This window comes from Aedes albopictus, chromosome 2 (genome assembly GCF_035046485.1).
Source record: "Aedes albopictus strain Foshan chromosome 2, AalbF5, whole genome shotgun sequence".
NCBI classification, from domain to species: domain Eukaryota; kingdom Metazoa; phylum Arthropoda; class Insecta; order Diptera; family Culicidae; genus Aedes; species Aedes albopictus.
The window spans coordinates 169,501,007-169,521,591 of NC_085137.1; the positions used below are offsets into that span (position 1 = coordinate 169,501,007).

Below are 20,585 nucleotides of genomic sequence, written 5' to 3' on the forward strand. Positions count from 1 at the left end.
AGTTTTTATCACCGAGAACAACCGATTGCATGTACTCGCCGCCTTCTAGTTGTTTTGAGTCGCATTCTATCCGTGTTTCTAGGATTCTTTCAGAAGTTCGTTCCAGGGTTTCTTCCAAAATTCATACCACAAATGTTTTAAGTTTCTTACAGGAATTGATTAAAATATTTCTCCGAAATTTCACAGAACATTTTGGAAGGCCTTGCATGGATTACTGCAGAAAATCTTTAGTAACTCAGAAATAATTTGAGAGATTTCTCCAGAAATTTATCGAAAGATTCATTTAGAATACCAACAAGGAATTGCTTAGAAAATAATTCCATGAATTCCTGTAATAATTCTACCTGGTATTTCTTCAGCGAGTCCTACAGAAACTCTTTCCGGGAATAGTTAGAAAATTATGACCGGCATGCCTTCAAAGAATTCATTGTCAAGTTAATCCAGGGATTCCTTCATCGTTTTCTGTGGAAATCCCTAAGAAGTTTTCTATGGCATACCCCAGAAATAGATTTAAGTGTTTCTTCATAAACCTTCCTTGAATTTCTTCCAATATGGCTCCATAGATTCACCTAAAACATCTTCCATAAAATGCTACAGAAGTTGTTCTAGAATATTCTTTAGAATTTCCTCCAAAGCATCCACATGGAATGTCTTCAAAAATTTCACCAGAAAAGCTTCCATGAGTTTACTAAAAATTCCTCCATAGATTCTTTCAATAATTTGTTTGAGAATTTTTTCATGAAGTCATCCATTGATTCCTTCAGAAATGCTTTCAGAGATTCCTTCAGAAAATCAAATTTTCAGAATTTGTCTAGATATTTCTCCAAGGATTTCTTTAGAAAATTTTCAGACTCATGCAGGTTTTTTTCCAAAGTTACCTTCAGAAATTTCCAAAGTTACCTTCAGAAATTTTAGCATTATACAGACAGGAATTCCTTCAGGATTTCCTCCATGTATTTCTCCAGAAATTGCTGCGGTGTTTCCTTAATGGATAAATCTAAGAATTTCTTCAAGAATTCTTTAAGAAATTGAGAAAAAATCATAGAAATTTATACAGGAATTCCATTAGAAATATCTCTGGCGTTTGTTCTTGGGATCGCAACAGAAGCTTAGCAAGGCGTTTCTCCATGTATTTCCACAGAAATTTATTTGGAAATACGTCCACCGATTGTTCTTGGAGTACTCTCAAAAAATATGTTTATCAAAGTTTTTTTTAGGTATTTTCCTCAAATTTCCTCAAGTAAATTTTCTGGGAACTCTTGGGTTTCCTGAGGAGTTTCTCCATATATTTTCAAGAAAGTTTTTCAGAATATGCGCCTATGACTGGGGCAAAAATTTTCTTGGGATTTCTTCATATATTTTTTTTATTATAGATTCATTCAACAGTGCTTTCTGAGACTTCTACAGGGTTTGTACTGGAGAGTCCCTCAGAAATATCTTAGAGGATTCTTTCTAAAATATCCCCAGAGAATTTTTAAGAGCCTTAGAGATTTCTTCAGAAATTCCAGCATGGGATTTCTTTTAAAGCGGTCAGAAAGTTTCTCGGAAAATGTCTTAAAAAGGCGTACAGAGATTCCTTCGGATATCCTTCCACGGGTTCCCCCAAAGCTTTCTTTGAAAAATTCCCTCAGGGCCTCTCGCAGGAATTTCTATAAGTAGTTTTATTTTAAGAATATCTGCTGCAGTTCCGTCAGAAATATCTTCTGGGTTTCCTGTAAAGATGCCTACAGAAATTGTTTCAAATATTCTTCTAGAGTTTTTTTTGCGTAAGCACTTCCGAAAATTGTACACAAATACTAGAAGAATTTTTGAAGCAATTTCCAAGAAATTTTCTGTAGAATGTCTGAAGAAATCGTTCAAAAAGCTCCTGATGGTACCTTTAAAGATTCCTAAAATGATTTCTGTAAGATTCCTTGAAAAATGTTTGCAAGTTTTTCTGAATAAAAATTCTAGAAATTTTCAGGTTAGCTCTGGCGGAATTCCTGGATAAATGCCTTAAAGATTACCTGAAGAAACTCTTCAAGTAATTTTTAGAAAAAAAAAATAATGAGAAACTTTGTCTTTTTACAATTTATTTCTATTCTTCAATTTACTTGTTAAAACACACGAAATAAGAAGAAATAAAAAAAAATACACATTTGGAGGAACTCTGGAAGTAACTCCCAGATTTTTTTTTAAAAAGATTCCTATAGAAATCCGTAGAGGTACTTTTGAAGAAATCTCTTGAATTTTTTTTTTATCCCTGGACGATTTTCTGAAGGAAATCTTGAAAGAACATGCTTCTTCAGGAAGCCTTAGAAGTACACATTCAAGTTAAGAAGGGATTGATACGAATAAATGAAAAAAAAAAACTATTGCCAGAGAGGAACTAGCTTAGGGTTTAAAATCTCATTAATACAAACAAAAAAAGTAAACAATAAAATCTTAAGGAAATCATAAAAAAGACATGGACACCGCTTTCATCCAGATGCTGTACAGACTGATCGAAACTTAATTCTAGACAATGGACATGACACACATTACGAGCACCGGTGGATACAAAAAAGAAACCTTTCTTTTTTCGCGGTCACGAGGCTCCACTTATATTGCAGAAATAAAAAAAAACTTGAAGAATTCTTTGGAGAACCTGAAAAAAAAAAAATTGAGGAATCTGCATGGGCGTAATTTCTGCAGGAATTTCTGAGAGAATCTTAGCGATATTCCTGAAGCATCTCCGGAAAAAAAAAATCTGAAAGAATAGCCGAAGAAAGGTCTGAATAAATCCTTTGTAATATCTGGAGAATAACTTCTAGAAACCCCTGGATGAACTTCCAGGATAATCACTCTAGAATTTTCTAGATATATTTCTAAATAAATGCCTGGTAGAATCGTTGAAAAACATGAAAGAACTTCTTGGGAAACCAAAAAAGAATTTCTAAAAGAATCTCAGAATTTCTGCGAAGAACATTGTCCTGGATCTGCACATTTAAAAAAAAACCTTGAAGGAAGTCACGGAGAAATTCTGGAAGAATTTTTTGAGAAATTTCTGGAAGAATACCTGGAGCAATCCCAAAGAACATCATAAGGGAGAAACTCTGATAACATTCATGGAGGAATTGCTTCAGAAATGTGTATAGAAATTCATGAAGGAATAAACGTTCATACATATTAAAAATAGGAATACATTTAACCTTGAGGAAATTTTAGAGGAATTCTTACTAAAATCATTCTAGGAAGTCATGCAAAAAGTTTATGTTTAGGCAAACTCTCGAAAAATCCCTTAAAGAGTTTCTGCCATTATTTCTTAAGATTATCGTGGAGAAAATTCTAAAGAAGGCCATCAGAAGGAATACATTCTAAAAGTATTCCCTAGAATAATTCTTGCTGCTCGGAATACTTATTTTTCTATAACGTGCAATATTGAAGTCTCGGGGTCCTCAGCCAACCACATATCGTAAATCATTGTGTAGAAAAAAATTGTATATTTTCATATATTGAATCAGAATTGTATAAAATTATGTATATTTGTTGACAATGATTGCATAAAATCGCATTTCATGCCAAATTAAATTTCAATTGCGATTTTGTTTCATATAGTCGTCTCCCATCATAAAAGGTGCGAGATACTATCTGTAGGATCGCACAAAATAGGATAGAATCGTGAAAAAAATATACATGCTTACACTGAACGGCGGCTTGCGGTGAAAATTACTATTCTGAGGGTCAATTTAAATACACAACGCCACTAAATTTGTGCAGACTGATTTTCGTTTCAATTCAACAGAATTATGTTTTCCATTTTACCATGGACTCGATTTTCAATTAAAAAACAAACATTCTGTTGGCAACCGGATTCGAACCAAGAACCTTGACATCACCAGGCTCGCACGCTACCACTCGGCTATCGAACCGGTTGATGTGAGAATAAACAAATCGCACACAAGAAGCGTTGGTGGGTCAATGATCATGTTTTGCCATGGTAAATTTAAAAACATTGTTATGCTTGTCATTCCTGCAACCCGCCTTTCAGTGTAGTGTCAAGCTGCAAGTTCGCTAGCATCGTATACATGGTTTCTTTGAATCGTGGAAATCGTCGCTTTACATCGTATATGAATCTGCTAAACCGAGCTTGCTACCTAAAGGGATGATGAAAATCGGTGAAATCGTATACAACTATAACAATGTTGTATATTGATCGTTTGCGTCACACTAGCGTCGTATACGAAGTGAATGAAATCGTAGAAATCGTATATTCATTTTTACAGTCGCATATGATTGTTACTGCACTTTTAATAGTCGAATATTAATCTCGAAAAATAAATAATCTCGAGATCTCCAATTAACCTTGTGGGTTAGGCTTTGGACTCTTATTACCGAAACAAGTGGTTCGTAGTGTAAGTCTTGGTAAATTGTGACATCCGCTACCAATAACTACAGTGCTATCGAAACTGATCGGGTAAACAAGTTACCATTGGTGTTAAACTTCCTAACGAATCCGATTGTAGTGATATTCTTGGTAATTTCGGAGGAGTTCAAAAAGAGGGGCAGGGATGCGAAAATAATTTACGAGGAATTAGATTGGGAATTAGTTTTTGAGATTTAGAGGGAACATGGGGTATTTTAGAGGCGTTCTTATGAGGGATTCAGAGAATTTAAGTGAAGTTTTACAGATGTTTTAGGGGGAAAGGAGTTTGGGGGGAGGGGGGCGTTCATGAGGATTTCAAAGAGATGCTAAGGGATTTCAGAAGTTACTTCACTCGATTTTAGAGAGGTTCTAGGTGATTCTAGTGGAGTTTATGCTGAGTGGAAGGAAAGGAACTCAATGGGTCAATGGGAGTTTTATGCCATGGTAGTGGAAGTGTTTAACACGCCTTAAATGTTCCTTAACGCTCCTCACAGCCGTTTTTGTAAACTATCCTTAGCATCATCTTACTTATTTTATTAGACTCTACTTTAACGGAGGTATCAATAAAATTGTCACGCCGAGGACCTAGGATCGAATCCCATTCCCGACAAACTCGCAAAATGTGAGTTCTTCCTTCGGAAGGGAGATAAAGCGTGAGTCCCGAGATGAACTAGCCCAGAGCTAAAAATATCGGTAATACAGACAAAAAAAAAAGTCGTGTAATATTGACATAGTGGGAACAGTTATTGGAAGAATTATAAGTTCTAATCTGAAGTTCCTACTGTAAACTTCAGAAACTGCTTGAATCATGTAGAACAAGAATAATTATGCTGGTCACACAGCTTGTCATCTCAAAGAAATCATTATTCAACCTCATACTCAACCGGGCCAGGAGGGGTTCTAGCGAACAATGAAGCCCTTTTTTGCCCGCACTCAGCTACAAGTCTTGACATCCGAGTCGAGTTCATATCAATTTGATACCAACTACCGTTAAATAACGAATAATGATGTAAACAACAATAATTTCATCAATTTACTGCGCCATATACCGAAGGGAGGCTAGCACAGAACTAGAGGGAGTGAGGGACCGTCGAAAATTGAAACGATCTCTTCTGTGCCACGATTGCTAAACCAAAAGCAAACCCATCGGTTTTTGTGCGGAGACGGAGAAAAGGGTTCACATTTTATTTGATCTTCGTTATGATGGGAAAAAAGGAGCATCGATTCCGATATTACGTAATTTGATACCTCTTCCTTTGCGGGAATTGCCTCCTCCTGCTCCTCACCCGTTGGATCTGGCTGTGTCGGACAAACTACACGGATGCTGGATGCTAGAAGCTGCTGGCGTGTGGATGCGGTTTATTAGAGAACAAGCACATGCTTTTGGGTTTTCTGCCTGCACAGAGGTTGCGCTGCGCGTCTAAACGAGGACAATCCCAGCTTTAGTTTGGTTGGAAATTGGATCGAATAATGTTGAAAGGGTAGAAAAAACTGCTGTGGGATAATGATGCCCATTACTGCCACTAGTTTAGATTATTGGAAGAAGCTGGAGCTTGAGGTTGTACCTACTGCTGTGACCGGAGAAATTAAGACAACGTAGTGGAAAATTGTCTGTTTGCTTTCAATTGCAGCGTGTGTGTATTTCACTTGGGTATCGTTTTATGGAACGTTTAATTGCCGTTATTTGATACGATGCTTGTTGAATTTTGGATTGGTTTTACAGCATTCGTTCTAATGCGTATCAGGAATTAGATTGGATGAACACTGAACTTGAAAGTAGTAGTTTAGGGGTTTTTATGTACAAATCCATTAAGAGATTGTACCAGAAGCTTTTCTGAGAATTCTTTCAGAGGTATCTCCAGGAGTTCACTCAGAAATTTATCAAGAAATTTCATCATCATTACTTTTGCTGCGTATTGTGTAGACATTTTTTAAGAAATTCCTTCAGAAACTCCTCTGCGGATTTTTTCCAGGAATCCCTTCAGAAATGTCCATAGCATTTTTTCCTTTTAATAACTTGCAAAGTTACTTCAGAAATCTCTCACGGTTTTCATCAAAAGGTATCTGAAGTAGTTTTTCAGGTAGAGTAGTGGACAGAATAATGCTCACATTTGCTATTTTTCATACAAAATGCTCATGCTTGGGAAACTGAATCTCAGCTTCTATTGCACCGATTGATCTCAAATTTTGTCTGGGCATTCATAATAACTTGAACTTCGATTTATGAAAACATAAAATTTTCCTGAACGAAACTTTTTAAAATATCTCAAAACTCGCAATTCAAGAAAAATAGCCAAATTGCGTTATTTTTAACTATTTTTAATGGAAATGATGAAAGTGAACGGTTTGTTCAGAAAAACGGTTTGAAGTCTGATCAACTTCATATAATAACATATTTGTCTAAATATTGAAATTTCGGATTTTTTTCCAAAATCAAGATTTTTCGATTTTTTTTCGAAATTTTAAAAATTCTAAAAGTTTAACTTCTTAAAAAGTTATATACTCAATTCTGTTTTTACATGACATTTTTATGCAATTTTGGTCATTTGTGGAAGGCAAATCGCGTGAAAAAAAATCCTTTGAATTTTTTCGCGCGATTTCTCGAAGTTACGCGGACCTTTTTGCGTGGACGCATCCATCGCGTGAAAACATAAGTGAATGTCTGTCAAGCAGGCCCGTGCACAGAAGTGGCGCCAAGGGAGGGGTTTTTCCCATTTTTGGCAAAACGCGGAGGGGCGCCTAGTGTATGAAGCGTCGGTAATGGGGAGGGTTTAACCCCCAAAACCCCCCCCTTGTGCACGGGCTTGCTGTCAAGCTATTAAGAGTGTTCAGTTAACAATTATAGTCAATATGTGTACTGAAAGCTGAAATTGAGAGCTCCAAACATGAGCATTTTGTATGAAAATACGTTTCATCCTGCGCCTACATCCAGGAATTGGTCCAAAGTCAACTGGAGAATTTGTTTCAGGTATTTTGTCCAGGAACTTTTCCCGAATTTTATTATAAGAATTTCTACTTGAAGTTTTTAAAAATATCTCCACCAGTTGTTGGGGACAGTTCCTTAGGGATTGCCTTAAGTATTCCTAGGTAATTCCGTGCAATTTTTAGAAGAACTGCTTAAAATCTTGAAGGAATATCTACAGATACTGCAGGGATCTCTTAAAACATTCCAGGAGTTATGTATCCAAGGAATATTCTAGAAGGAATCTCAGGAAAGATTTCTTAAGAACTTCCTAAAGAAAGCTCTCAGGAAACTCTTGGTGGTATTCCTAAAAACAATTTTAAGTAATTTCTAATTCCTAAATTCAGGAAAATTCCTGAAAAAATCCTATCATAAAATTCGTGTAGGAATTCACCTGTCGACGAATTTTTAAAAAATATGTATACCTAAAAAAAATATGTTATACCTTGAAAAAATGCACAGATGAGCGCGTTGTAAAATAATTGAAACATTCCTTAGACAAAAAGCCAGATAAATTTCTCGGGAAATACATAAAAAAAATATCAGGAGGAATTCTTGAAGGCATCTTTGTACGAACTCCTGCAGGAATCTCTGATGAGATTAATGCCCGAAACACTGAAAGTTATAAAACAAGAATCTCGGAAGTAATTTCTGCAGAATTTTAGGGATGAATGAACCGGAATCATTCATGCGATAATTTTCAATGGAATCCATAGTTCAATTCCTGAACAAATCTTTGGCGGAGAATTTATGGAAAAATATACTAAAAAAAATCTTAAGGATTCTGCTTAGAAAATTCTAAAAGATTCTTTGTGAAAATTTCCGATGGTTTTTTAACGAATCCCCAGAAGATTTTTTAAAGTAATCCATGGCAGATTTTAGAATCGAATTTCAGGTATAATTTCTGAAGGAATCTATGGATTTACTACTAGCTGTCCCCGCGGTGAACTTTGTCTTCCCTACTGCGTTTTTGACGCTTCAAGTCAATGTCTCTCTGTTAAAAACGTATGTCATTGCATTTTTATATATGGATTCATTTTGGAAGAAATCCATTGAAGTTTTATTTGGACTTGGAATTTTGGACTAACTTATGTAGGAATTTCATTAGGGTTTTTAAAATAAATCTCCACACAGAAAAAAATATGTTATTAAAATTCAGCGAGAAATCATGCCCATAAAGGGAATGCTAGAGTTATTGTACTATTACATAAGATATAATTTAATATTACATTATCATCGTGTAAATTTTCGCCAGTCATCGTGTAAACCATCATGGACTCCAACCGATTACGTGACTATTAGCAGAAATTTACATGATTGTAATGTAATTTTACATGATATCTCATGCAAATATGCACTATCTCTAGCCTTCCCTTTATATGCATGATTTCTCGCTGAATTTTACATGAATGTTTTTTTCTGTGTATGGGAACCTTAATTCATCGGTATTTTTTTCTATGATTTTTGTTGTAATTTCTTTGTGAATTTCTCGACGATTTGTTTTATTATTTGTGATCATTTTCTATGATAATTGTTGTGGAATTGCTTTTGCTTTTTTTATCTTTATTAACGAGTTTAGCTCTAGGCTACATAGAAAAAAAAATCATGTAAAATTCAGCGAGAAATCATGCACATAAAGGGAATGCCAGAGTTAGTGCATATTTACATGAGATATCATGTAAAATTACGTTATAGTCGTGTAAATTTCCGCTAATGCTTTACGCTAATGGTTTGTCCATGATGGTTTACGCGATGGTTGGCGGAAATTGACACGATGGTTATGTAATTTTACATTATATCTCATGTAAAAGTGCACTAACTCTAGCATTCCCTTTATGTGCATGATTTCTCGCTGCATTTTAATTACATATTTTCTTCTGTGCAGGGAAATTTCTAAAAGAATCCGTGGAAAATTTTTTAAAGAAATCATATTATGAAATTTTGAAAGAGTCTGTGAGAGATTTTCCAAAGAAATCTTTCGAAAAATTTTTAGAGAAACGATTGATTTTCATAAAGAATTGCTGATAGTATTTCGGATGGAATCCGTCGGCGATTGTCTGAAAAAATATTACTTTTAAATCTAAATTAATTTCTGAAGAAATCTCTGGAAATCTATGGAGATTTTTTTTGATAAAGTCAATGAATGAAATCCTGAAGAGTTCCTTATAGAAAACTCCGAAGGCAATCAAGATTTTTGCACGAAATTCTGGAGAGGTTTTTTTTTTGAAGGAATCATTTAGCGATTTCTAACAAAATTCATTGAATAATTTCTAAAGTAATCCATACAAGGTTTTCTAAAATAACCTTTAGAGATATTTTGGAGGAATTACGACTGAAGTATCTAAATTAAATTCTGCTTGATACTACAATAAACCTTGAAGAAATTTTCCGAATGGATCTTTGAAAAATTTGAAAAAGAGTCCGTGCAGAAATTTGTGAGATAATCGTTGAATAATTTCTGAAAGAATCCTTAAAATGGAGCCTCGTAGCCGTGCGGTAAGGGTCACCAAGCTTCTAATCGCACCATGCTATGGGGTGAGGGTTCGATTCCCGCTTCGGGCGATGAAACTTTTCGTGAGAAGAGTTTCTTCTCCGTATCCACTGGTGCATGCTCCGTGTGTCCCTTGTCTAGTGTTTAGTTTCATTCAGTCTGTACAGCCTCTGGCTGAAGACGGTGTCCGCGTCTTTTTTTTTTAAATACATCTTTGATTTGGAGGGATTTATGAAGAAATCTCTTGTGAGGGCACAAAAAATGGAAAACTCAAAAAGGTAACTTACTTTTTCTTCATATATGAGGCCACCGGTTTTGTTCAGGAGTCCTTTTCGATAATCTCTTAGTAGTTCCTTACGGGAATCTATCAGTGGTTCCTTCAAGGAATCCAAAAAAGTTTATTTCAAAAATTTTCCAGAAGGGGCTTTCGAGAAGCCACCAAGAGTTTCTTCCGGGAATTCTTCAGGAATTTCATCCAGGAAATTTTCGGGGATTCTCCAGGGGTTCCTTTCGGGAGTCATCCGCAAATTCCTTCCGGAAAGCCATCGGAGTTCTTTATGGGAGTCCAAAAACAGTTTCTTCCAGGAATTTTCCAGAAGGTCATACGGGGAATCCTCCAGGAGTTCCCTCCGGGAATCCTCCAGGAGTTCCCTCCGGGAATCCTCCAGGAGTTCCCTCCGGGAATCCTCCAGGAGTTCCCTCCAGGAATCCTCCAGGAGTTCCCTCCGGGAATCCTCCAGGAGTTCCCTCCGGGAATCCTCCAGGAGTTCCCTCCGGGAATCCTCCAGGAGTTCCCTCCGGGAATCCTCCAGGAGTTCCCTCCGGGAATCCTCCAGGAGTTCCCTCCGGGAATCCTCCAGGAGTTCCCTCCGGGAATCCTCCAGGAGTTCCCTCCGGGAATCCTCCAGGAGTTCCCTCCGGGAATCCTCCAGGAGTTCCCTCCGGGAATCCTCCAGGAGTTCCCTCCGGGAATCCTCCAGGAGTTCCCTCCGGGAATCCTCCAGGAGTTCCCTCCGGGAATCCTCCAGGAGTTCCCTCCGGGAATCCTCCAGGAGTTCCCTCCGGGAATCCTCCAGGAGTTCCCTCCGGGAATCCTCCAGGAGTTCCCTCCGGGAATCCTCCAGGAGTTCCCTCCGGGAATCCTCCAGGAGTTCCCTCCGGGAATCCTCCAGGAGTTCCCTCCGGGAATCCTCCAGGAGTTCCCTCCGGGAATCCTCCAGGAGTTCCCTCCGGGAATCCTCCAGGAGCTCCCTCCGGGAATCCTCCAGGAGTTCCCTCCGGGAATCCTCCAGGAGTTCCCTCCGGGAATCCTCCAGGAGTTCCCTCCGGGAATCCTCCAGGAGTTCCCTCCGGGAATCCTCCAGGAGTTCCCTCCGGGAATCCTCCAGGAGTTCCCTCCGGGAATCCTCCAGGAGTTCCCTCCGGGAATCCTCCAGGAGTTCCCTCCGGTAATCCTCCAGGAGTTCCCTCCGGGAATCCTCCAGGAGTTCCCTCCGGGAATCCTCCAGGAGTTCCCTCCGGGAATCCTCCAGGAGTTCCCTCCGGGAATCCTCCAGGAGTTCCCTCCGGGAATCCTCCAGGAGTTCCCTCCGGGAATCCTCCAGGAGTTCCCTCCGGGAATCCTCCAGGAGTTCCCTCCGGGAATCCTCCAGGAGTTCCCTCCGGGAATCCTCCAGGAGTTCCCTCCGGGAATCCTCCAGGAGTTCCCTCCGGGAATCCTCCAGGAGTTCCCTCCGGGAATCCTCCAGGAGTTCCCTCCGGGAATCCTCCAGGAGTTCCCTCCGGGAATCCTCCAGGAGTTCCCTCCGGGAATCCTCCAGGAGTTCCCTCCGGGAATCCTCCAGGAGTTCCCTCCGGGAATCCTCCAGGAGTTCCCTCCGGGAATCCTCCAGGAGTTCCCTCCGGGAATCCTCCAGGAGTTCCCTCCGGGAATCCTCCAGGAGTTCCCTCCGGGAATCCTCCAGGAGTTCCCTCCGGGAATCCTCCAGGAGTTCCCTCCGGGAATCCTCCAGGAGTTCCCTCCGGGAATCCTCCAGGAGTTCCCTCCGGGAATCCTCCAGGAGTTCCCTCCGGGAATCCTCCAGGAGTTCCCTCCGGGAATCCTCCAGGAGTTCCCTCCGGGAATCCTCCAGGAGTTCCCTCCGGGAATCCTCCAGGAGTTCCCTCCGGGAATCCTCCAGGAGTTCCCTCCGGGAAACCTCCAAGAGTTCCCTCCGGGAAACCTCCAGGAGTTCCCTCCGGGAATCCTCCAGGAGTTCCCTCCGGGAATCCTCCAGGAGTTCCCTCTGGGAATCCTCCAGGAGTTCCCTCCGGGAATCCTCCAAGAGTTCCCTCCGGGAATCCTCCAGGAGTTCCCTCCGGGAATCCTCCAGGAGTTCCCTCCGGGAATCCTCCAGGAGTTCCCTCCGGGAATCCTCCAGGAGTTCCCTCCGGGAATCCTCCAGGAGTTCCCTCCGGGAATCCTCCAGGAGTTCCCTCCGGGAATCCTCCAGGAGTTCCCTCCGGGAATCCTCCAGGAGTTCCCTCCGGGAATCCTCCAGGAGTTCCCTCCGGGAATCCCCCAGGAGTTCCCTCCGGGAATCCTCCAGGAGTTCCCTCCGGGAAAATCCTCCAGAAGTTGCTTCCGGGAAAATCCTCCAGGAGTTCCTTCCGGGAAAATCCTCCAGGAGTTCCATCCGGGAAAATCCTCCAGGAGTTCCCTCCGGGAAAATCCTCCAGGAGTTCCCTCCGGGAAAATCCTCCAGGAGTTCCCTCCGGGAAAACCCTCCAGAAGTTCCCTCCGGGAAAATCCTCCAGGAGTTCCCTCCGGGAAAATCCTCCAGGAGTTCCCTCCGGGAAAATCCTCCAGGAGTTCCCTCCGGGAAAATCCTCCAGGAGTTCCCTCCGGGAATCCTCCAGGAGTTCCTTAAAGGAATTTGTCCAGAAAATTACTCCAATAAATTTTTAGCATAATTATTCCAGCAGTTCCATACAACAATTTCTGTAGAATTCTCGGATGGAGCTTATGCAGGAATTTCAGATACGTTCCGACGCGTATTAGAGTCTTCGTCAGGGGACTATATTGTGTATTCGTTTTTCCTGAAGAAGACTTTCACACGAATCGAAACGTTGGGAATAACCAAAAAATCCTTTTTAATTCTCCAAGTCTGCAGTGCCGAAATTGGTAGCCCGATAGATCGTAACAGTCGAACTGGAATATTGGAGAGATTCTCAAAAATTCTGGAGGATCCTTCAGATGGAGTTCCTGGTAGGATCCTCAAATGGAAATCCTAGAGAAATCTACGGATAAAATTCCTGAAGTAATCATTGTGCATCATTTCTGGATGAACTTTCGGGTGGAAATTCAATGAGATTTTTTGGATGAAGTCCGTGGAAGAACTCTCAAAGTGGATTTTGCTCATCTCTTCATTTCATTTCATTTATTTAGTATTACATCAAATTCAAGATAAAACTGAATCAACAATATTTCTCCATAATACACGGTTCGTGGTTGCCGCTCTCCATCCTCGGTCGCGCCCGATGCTCGCCAAGTCACGGTCCACCTGGTCCGCCCATCGTGCTCTCTGCGCTCCACGCCTTCTTGTGCCAACCGGATCAGTTGCAAACACCAGCTTTGCAGGGTTGTTGTCCGGCAATCTTGCAACATGCCCTGCCCACCGTATCCTTCCGGCTTTGGCCACCTTCTGGATACTGGGTTCGCCGTAAAGTGCAGCGAGCTCATGGTTCATTCTTCTCCGCCACACACCGTTCTCCTGCACACCGCCGAAGATCGTCCTTAGCACGCGTTGCTCGAAAACTCCGAGTGCTTGCAGGTCCTCCTCGAGCATGGTCCATGTCTCGTGCCCGTAGAGGATTACCGGTCTTATTAGCGTTTTGTACATGGTGCATTTGGTGCGTTGGTGAATCTTTTTCGACCGCAGTTTCTTCTGGAGCCCGTAGTAGGCCCGACTTCCGCTGATGATGCGCCTCCAAATTTCACGGTTCACATTGTTGTCAGCCGTCACTAAGAATCCGGTAGACGAATTCCTCCGCCACCTCGAAAGTATCCCCGTCTATCGTAACATTACTACCCAGACGGATCCGGTCGTGTTCGGTTCCGCCTACCAGCATGTACTTTGTTTTTGAGGCATTCACCACCAGTCCGACCTTTGCTGCTTCGCGTTTCAGGCGGGTATACAGCTCTGCCACCGTTCCAAATGTGCTGGCCATAATGTCCATGTCGTCCGCAAAGCACACAAATTGTCCGGATTTTGTGAAAATCGTTCCCCGGCTGTTGAGCCCGGCTCGTCGCATCACATCTTCCAGAGCGATGTTGAAGAGTAGGCATGAGAGGCCATCACCTTGTCGCAGTCCCCGGCGAGATTCGAATGAACTAGATAGTTCATCCGAAACCCTTACGCAGTTTTGCACACAGTTCATCGTTGCTTTAATCAGTCTAGTCAGCTTCCCAGGAAAGCCGTTTTCGTCCATGATTCTCCATAGCTCTGCGCGGTCGATACTGACTGTCGTATGCCGCTTTGAAGTCGATGAACAGATGATGCGTTGGGACCTGGTATTCACGGCATTTCTGGAGGATTTGCCGTACGGTAGTCGCTCATCTCTTATAAGCTTCAATTTTCCAAACATTTAATTCCTTTTAAGGTACACTCAGCATCTCACTTGTTTAAGTAAGTACTAGGCTACTTACTCACAGTGGCAATGTGAGCTATCGCAATTGAAACTCCACTGATAATCGTCACTCCACAACTCTGCCAACATCTTGTTGGCCACTACTGCCAACTGTCGACTGGTTCAGTAACAACTTCCGCCAGTAGAGTTGCACACACATTTTCAGGCATCTCTCAAATACCGCCAAGTGGATGCAGGGTTGGTCGGTACTCCATCAACCGCGATGCTTGCCGCTCTTATACATCTGTCAGAGGAACCACATGCAGAATGTCTGCACAACATCATCCTCGCTCAATCTCGCATACAGTGGTACATGTTCCAGGGCTTCCGCTGCAAGGGCGGAAAGGTGCGCCGCAGCTCCAATAAGGACTGTTCTCTGCCGCACACATAATAGCTAGATAAATATTCCCCTGGCGAGTAATCAGTTCGGTTATTATGATTCCTATTACACAACAGGACTCTCCCCTCCACCGGCCGGCAGCTTCGCATCAGGCTCATCACGGAGTGTGCAGTTCGCTTGGTATTCCGAGTGCAGACCATCCTCCGACAGACTGCGGCGCGCCGTGTGCTTAACCGGTAGTGTGTGTCTGTGGCAAAAGATGAATGATTATGTTTATTGTTGATATGCTGCTGCACCGCAGTTTTCCCCCTATTTTGCACCTTGGCCCACCTCGGCGACCAGCGGTACGCCAGAGAGGAGAGAATCGATGATACTGGGATGACTGCAAATTGCCGTTTGATGAAGCCTTTACCTACATTTGAATAGTGAATAGGGCTCGACGCTATCAGTTGTCGACTTCCCGCAGTCTAGCGTACCCGAGTAGAATCAGTGTTCAAATCAATTCAAAAGCGTGATATTATCTAATACCTGTTTCTGAATATGTTTGATATACGTCAACATTCCTGCATTAACAAAGGAATTTATCTAAAGATTTTACCAGGGATTCCTCAATATATTTTTGTGGGAGTTTCTCTAGCTATGAATTGCTCCGAGTATTCTTCTAGAGGTTTTTCCAGGGCCTCGTCCAGAGATTTATTCAGAAATTTGTGTTGGAATTCCTCCAGAGATTCCTTCATTAATTTCCTCCGAGGAGTTTTCTTTGTGAATTTACCTGGAAATTCCTCTAAAGATTTCTCAAGGCTTCTGCTAAATATTGCAATTCCTCCAGAGGATTCTCCATAGCAGGCCCGTGCACAGAAGTGGCGCCAAGGGAGGGGTTTTTCCCAATTTCGGTAAAAGGCGGAGGGGCGCCTAGTGTAAAAAGCACCGGAAATGGGGAGGGTTTAACCCCCAAAACCACCCCCTTGTGCACGGGCTTGCTCCATAGATTACTCCGTGTATCTATCTAGTTTTTTTTTTCAGGCATTATTTCATATTCCTCAAAAATAATCAAGAGAATACACATTTGATTCCGCCAGTGTTTTTGCCTTTCTCGTACACCAAGGTGTACCGAAAGGCTATATGTTCACTCCAAAAACGAAAATTTGATAGAGCCTCCGGAGGGGTCAAGTCTTATATACCAATCGAGTCAGCTCGACGAATTGAGGTGATGTCTGTGTGTGTGTATGTGTGTGTGTGTATGTGTGTGTGTGTATGTGTGTGTACAAAAAAACGCACATCACTTTTTGGCAGTAAACCTCATCCGATTTCAATGACCGACGGTTCATTCGACGCGGAATCTGGTCCCATTGTTTCCTATTGAAAATGGTTCGGATCGTTTCAGCCGTTCCGGAGATATGGCCATTTAGGTGTTCCGGAACGGTACTCCAGGAAGGGACCAGATATGAAAATGCATCAAACCTATGCATGCGACACATCAAACCACGGCATTTTCGATAACCTGATGAGCGGTAAGCAGAAAAATAGTCTAAGACCATATCTGAACCGGTAGTGTTCCCGAACCGGTTCTGGGCGTCCCGCTGTAAGTGGCCAAATATACAATTGTACCAAATCCATGCAAGCGACACATCAAACCACGGCATTTTAGATGACCTGATGGACAATGAGCAGAAAAATCATCTCAGACCATATCTGAACCGGTAGTGTTCCGGAACCGGTTCTAGTCGACCCGCTGGAAGTGGCCAAATATACAATTGAACCAAACCCATGCATGCGACACATCAAACCACGGAATTTTCGATAACCTGATGAGCGGTAAGCAGAAAAATAGTCTCAGGTCATATCTGAACCGGTAGTGTTCCGAAACCGGTTCTAGGCGTCCCGCTGGAAGTGGCCAAATATACAATTGAACCAAACCCATGCATGCGGCACATCAAACCACAGCATTTTTGATGACCTGATGGATAATGAGCAGGAAAATCATCTCAGACCATACCTGAACCGGTAGTGTTCCGGAACCCGTTCCGGGGTTCCCGCTGAAGTGGTTAAATCTGAAAGAGAAACAAACCCGTACATGCGTCACATCAAATAGCGGCTTTTTAGATTACCTAATGAACGGTCAGCAAGTATTTCGGAATCGGTTTTGAGTGGCCGGAAGAGGCCAAATGTAAAAGTGAACCAAATTCAGGCATGTGACACATCAAATCGTGGCTTTTGCGATAACCTGATGAACAGTTAGCTAGAAAATAGCCTTACGTCACTGGTAGTGGTCCGGAATTGGTTCAGAGAGTCCCGTCGAAATTGTCAAACCCTGCATGTGGCACCTTCAATTTGCAGCGTTTTTGGTTAACCGATGAGCAGTTAACAAGACAATAATGTTAGACCATATTTGGTTCAGCCGGTAGTTACCCGGAATCAGATCCGGGTAGTAAAATGTAAAAATTAACCAAACCCATGGATGCGGTACATCAAATCTTGTAAACATTCGACACTTTTTACTACCTTCATTTCGTTGCCGCAGTCGGGTGTCAGTCGGCTTTGTTACATTCGTGCGCTATCGTTACCTCTTACCTACACACAACACGAGCAGTTGAACGAAGACTGATCACGACTTATCGACAACCTGATGGAAAAATAGGGTCAGACCACATTAGATTCCCGGTAGGGTAAAAGCTCCCTTAGTGGAGATAGCACCAATAGTGGTGGTAGTGCCAATTTAGCACTATTTCAAACAAAATGCTTGCAAATGACATTTTTAATAGATGCATCATAACTAATTAATAACATTAATTCAGTTTTGTGTTCAGGATTTGCCGAAAAACCTATTTTAAACAATTATTTTCCTTAAATTTTTAGCTCCTTTGCACCTATAGTGGTGGTAGTGTTCCTATAGTGGTGGGTCCCATAAGAATTCAATGGAATGCGCCACTATAGGAACCAATGTTAAATTTTACCTCCATAATAGGAACCGTGTACCTATAGTTGGTGCAAGTGATTTATTAGCAAAAACTTAAATAAACCATGTTTTTTACATTTTTCCTAGCAAATTCAAGTGAAAAACTACCGATTAACGTTTTCAGACTTTTTATTTTGTGGTATTATCAATTTTATTCAATTAGTTTTCTACAAGGAGCTACTAATAGCACCACTATTGGTACATTTACCCTAGTGTTGCGGGTTCAGCTGTGGTTAGTGGTTAGAAGTAAAAGTGAAGCAAACCCATTCATGCGATATATCAAATCGCGGTGATTAGGTAAAGGTGAATAAATAGCAATAAAATATTCTCAGACCATAATTGGAACAACCGGTAGTGTCATGGTCCATGACTCATGGAATCAGATCCGGCTATCCCACCGGAAATTATCAAGTATAAAAATGAACCAAACCCATACATACGACACATCAGATCGCAGATTTTTTGATAATCTTAGATAGCCTTAGATCACATTAGAGACTAGGTGTTGTGTAGCAGAACCAACGTTCATGTGAAAAATTAAATCGTGGCTTTGTTTAATGGCCTGATAAACATTAGGTACACACCTAGAAAACATCATGTAATTTTAAGTGTCCTGAGCCTGACATATACGAGCATCTTTAAAAACACAAATTTAAAGATTAAAACATGTAAATTTACGTCTTTCAAGACACCCCAAAATAAAACGTATTTTTTCTAATCGTCTAGCAATCTCTAAAACCGATTTGACTGATAAAACATAGAAAAGTAAAATATTGCCATGCATCGATTCGAACACAGGATCTGCTGATCGTGAGCCACTTCTCTCACCTCTCGGCTATTTCACCGAGTTAGAAGGTGGCTTATGAACGTGATACTGATTCTACGTTTCTGGTGTAACGGATTTGTTGACATCTCACGCAACCAACCAGCACTTACATGATGCGCGTAAAATTAAGTCCAATTTGTGATTCAGTCTTGAAAACGTTTAGGTTTTGTTTATGATTCCGTTTCGTGCAAATTTCAGAATTTCTAAGTGTGTACCAGAACATCCAAGATGGTGTCTCAATGTTCAAGGTGGCGGTTAGTTTAGTTGGGGTAGATATCCGGAGTCATAAAATGGTGACCGGAAAATCTAAAATGACGTTTCAAAATTTTGCGGCTTCATAACACTTGTTTGGTTTGAGTTTTGGATCGTTGTCTTATATTTTCTGAATATTGGATGTTATGCTAATATAAAATGTATCCATATTGAGTAGATTTAGCAAGCAGTTTTCATTTTGTATTTATGTCAATGTCATCAACATGTCGCTCGAGTTTTGTTGAAAGGATATTTTAAAGCACGAGAAAGGCACCATCACCGCTAGGTGGATTAATTAGGGTTTTTTTTAAAGATTTCTCTAGAAATTCCAGTACTGATTTCTACAGAAATTTCTCAAGACATTTTTGGGATGTCTTTAAAAAAAATCTGGCGGTTTCTCCGGTGGATTCTTTAAAGGTGTTGTTTATAGATTTATACATAAATTTCCCAAGCGGGACTCTTATGAAATTTCTATAGAAATTCATCTAGGGACACGATGTTTTTTTAAATTCAAAAATGTTATGGGTAGTTTCAGATTCTAGATGTTGATGTGTTTTAAATTTTCTCTTCCGACCACTTTTTCATTATGACCATAGTATCACCAGAAAAAGCTCCCATTTCGTTTCCGCTTCCTATTCGGGTAGTCAATCACTCCACCTCTGAACGACGGCGACATCTGTGTGACGAAGCGATCCAACAGCAGCGAGCCAGCGTTTGGGACGCGCGATGACGATGGTCCCTTTGGGGAGGACTGCTTCTGTAAACATGCATTTTTTCTGCTGCTGCAGTTGCCGTTGCATCTTAAACAGATGCTGCAGTACCATTGACTGGCTGGCGATGGATTAATGTAGTTCCAGGGTAGACAGCGCTGCTGCCGCAGCTCAGTCCCGTCAATGGAGCGTTGGATGCGAGTATCGAGAGGAAGCTGATCTGCAAAGTTGTTAGTGTATCTATTGACTGACTGGCTGACTGAGTTGACTGGGTTGACTTGAATAGGTGAATCAGCAGCATCGGTTGATAGATTGTTTCTGTCAGGCTAGTTGAGCTTTGTTTATAGAGGGGAAAGCGAAAGGTTTTGAATGAGAGCCAATGAATAGGAAATGTCACCTGAACAGTGACATGATGGAAATTAAAAACACGATTTGTTTCAGGATTTACAGCATAAATACAAAAGAACCAATCCACGACCAAAACATAATTGATTTTATGAGTTTTTATCTCACTTCTTAGTGGTCTATACCCATTAAATATATCTTTGAAGAATGTTTTTTAAGCAAAACATCTACTAAAAACACGACATCATTCAGTTTTTGTTCAAAACTTAAAACAAATGAAAAATATAGATTTCAGTGATTTTAATATAAGTATTCAAAATGCCATATTCCCACATAAAATAATAATATACCAATCTCACTTTTAGATAGATAAGTAGTTTTATGAATGGATTGGGAGAGTTCAACTGAATGGGATAATTACTTATGCTACGGAATGCTTAGCTAAGGGAGAAATGACGGTTACTTTGGCAATGGTGGCGGGAGGGCGTTCATTGGACAGAGTAGAAGGATGTTGCAGGGGCATTTCCATGAGATCTCAAGGGGTTCCAGGGAGTTACATGGGGTCTCGGAGGCAATTCTAGGGGTCTCAAAAGGCTTTTCAGTGGGTTTCAGTGGTATTTCAGTAGGCCACAGAGTCGCTTAAGGGGCCTC

The 20,585-nt window shown here is 41.2% G+C and overlaps 1 protein-coding gene across 2 annotated transcripts in view; it reads right to left on the reverse strand.

The window, feature by feature from the left end:
- Positions 1-20,585, reverse strand: part of LOC109407262 (netrin receptor unc-5) — a 468,026-nt gene that overhangs the window by 15,843 nt on the left and 431,598 nt on the right. The gene's annotated exons all lie outside the window — the stretch shown is intronic.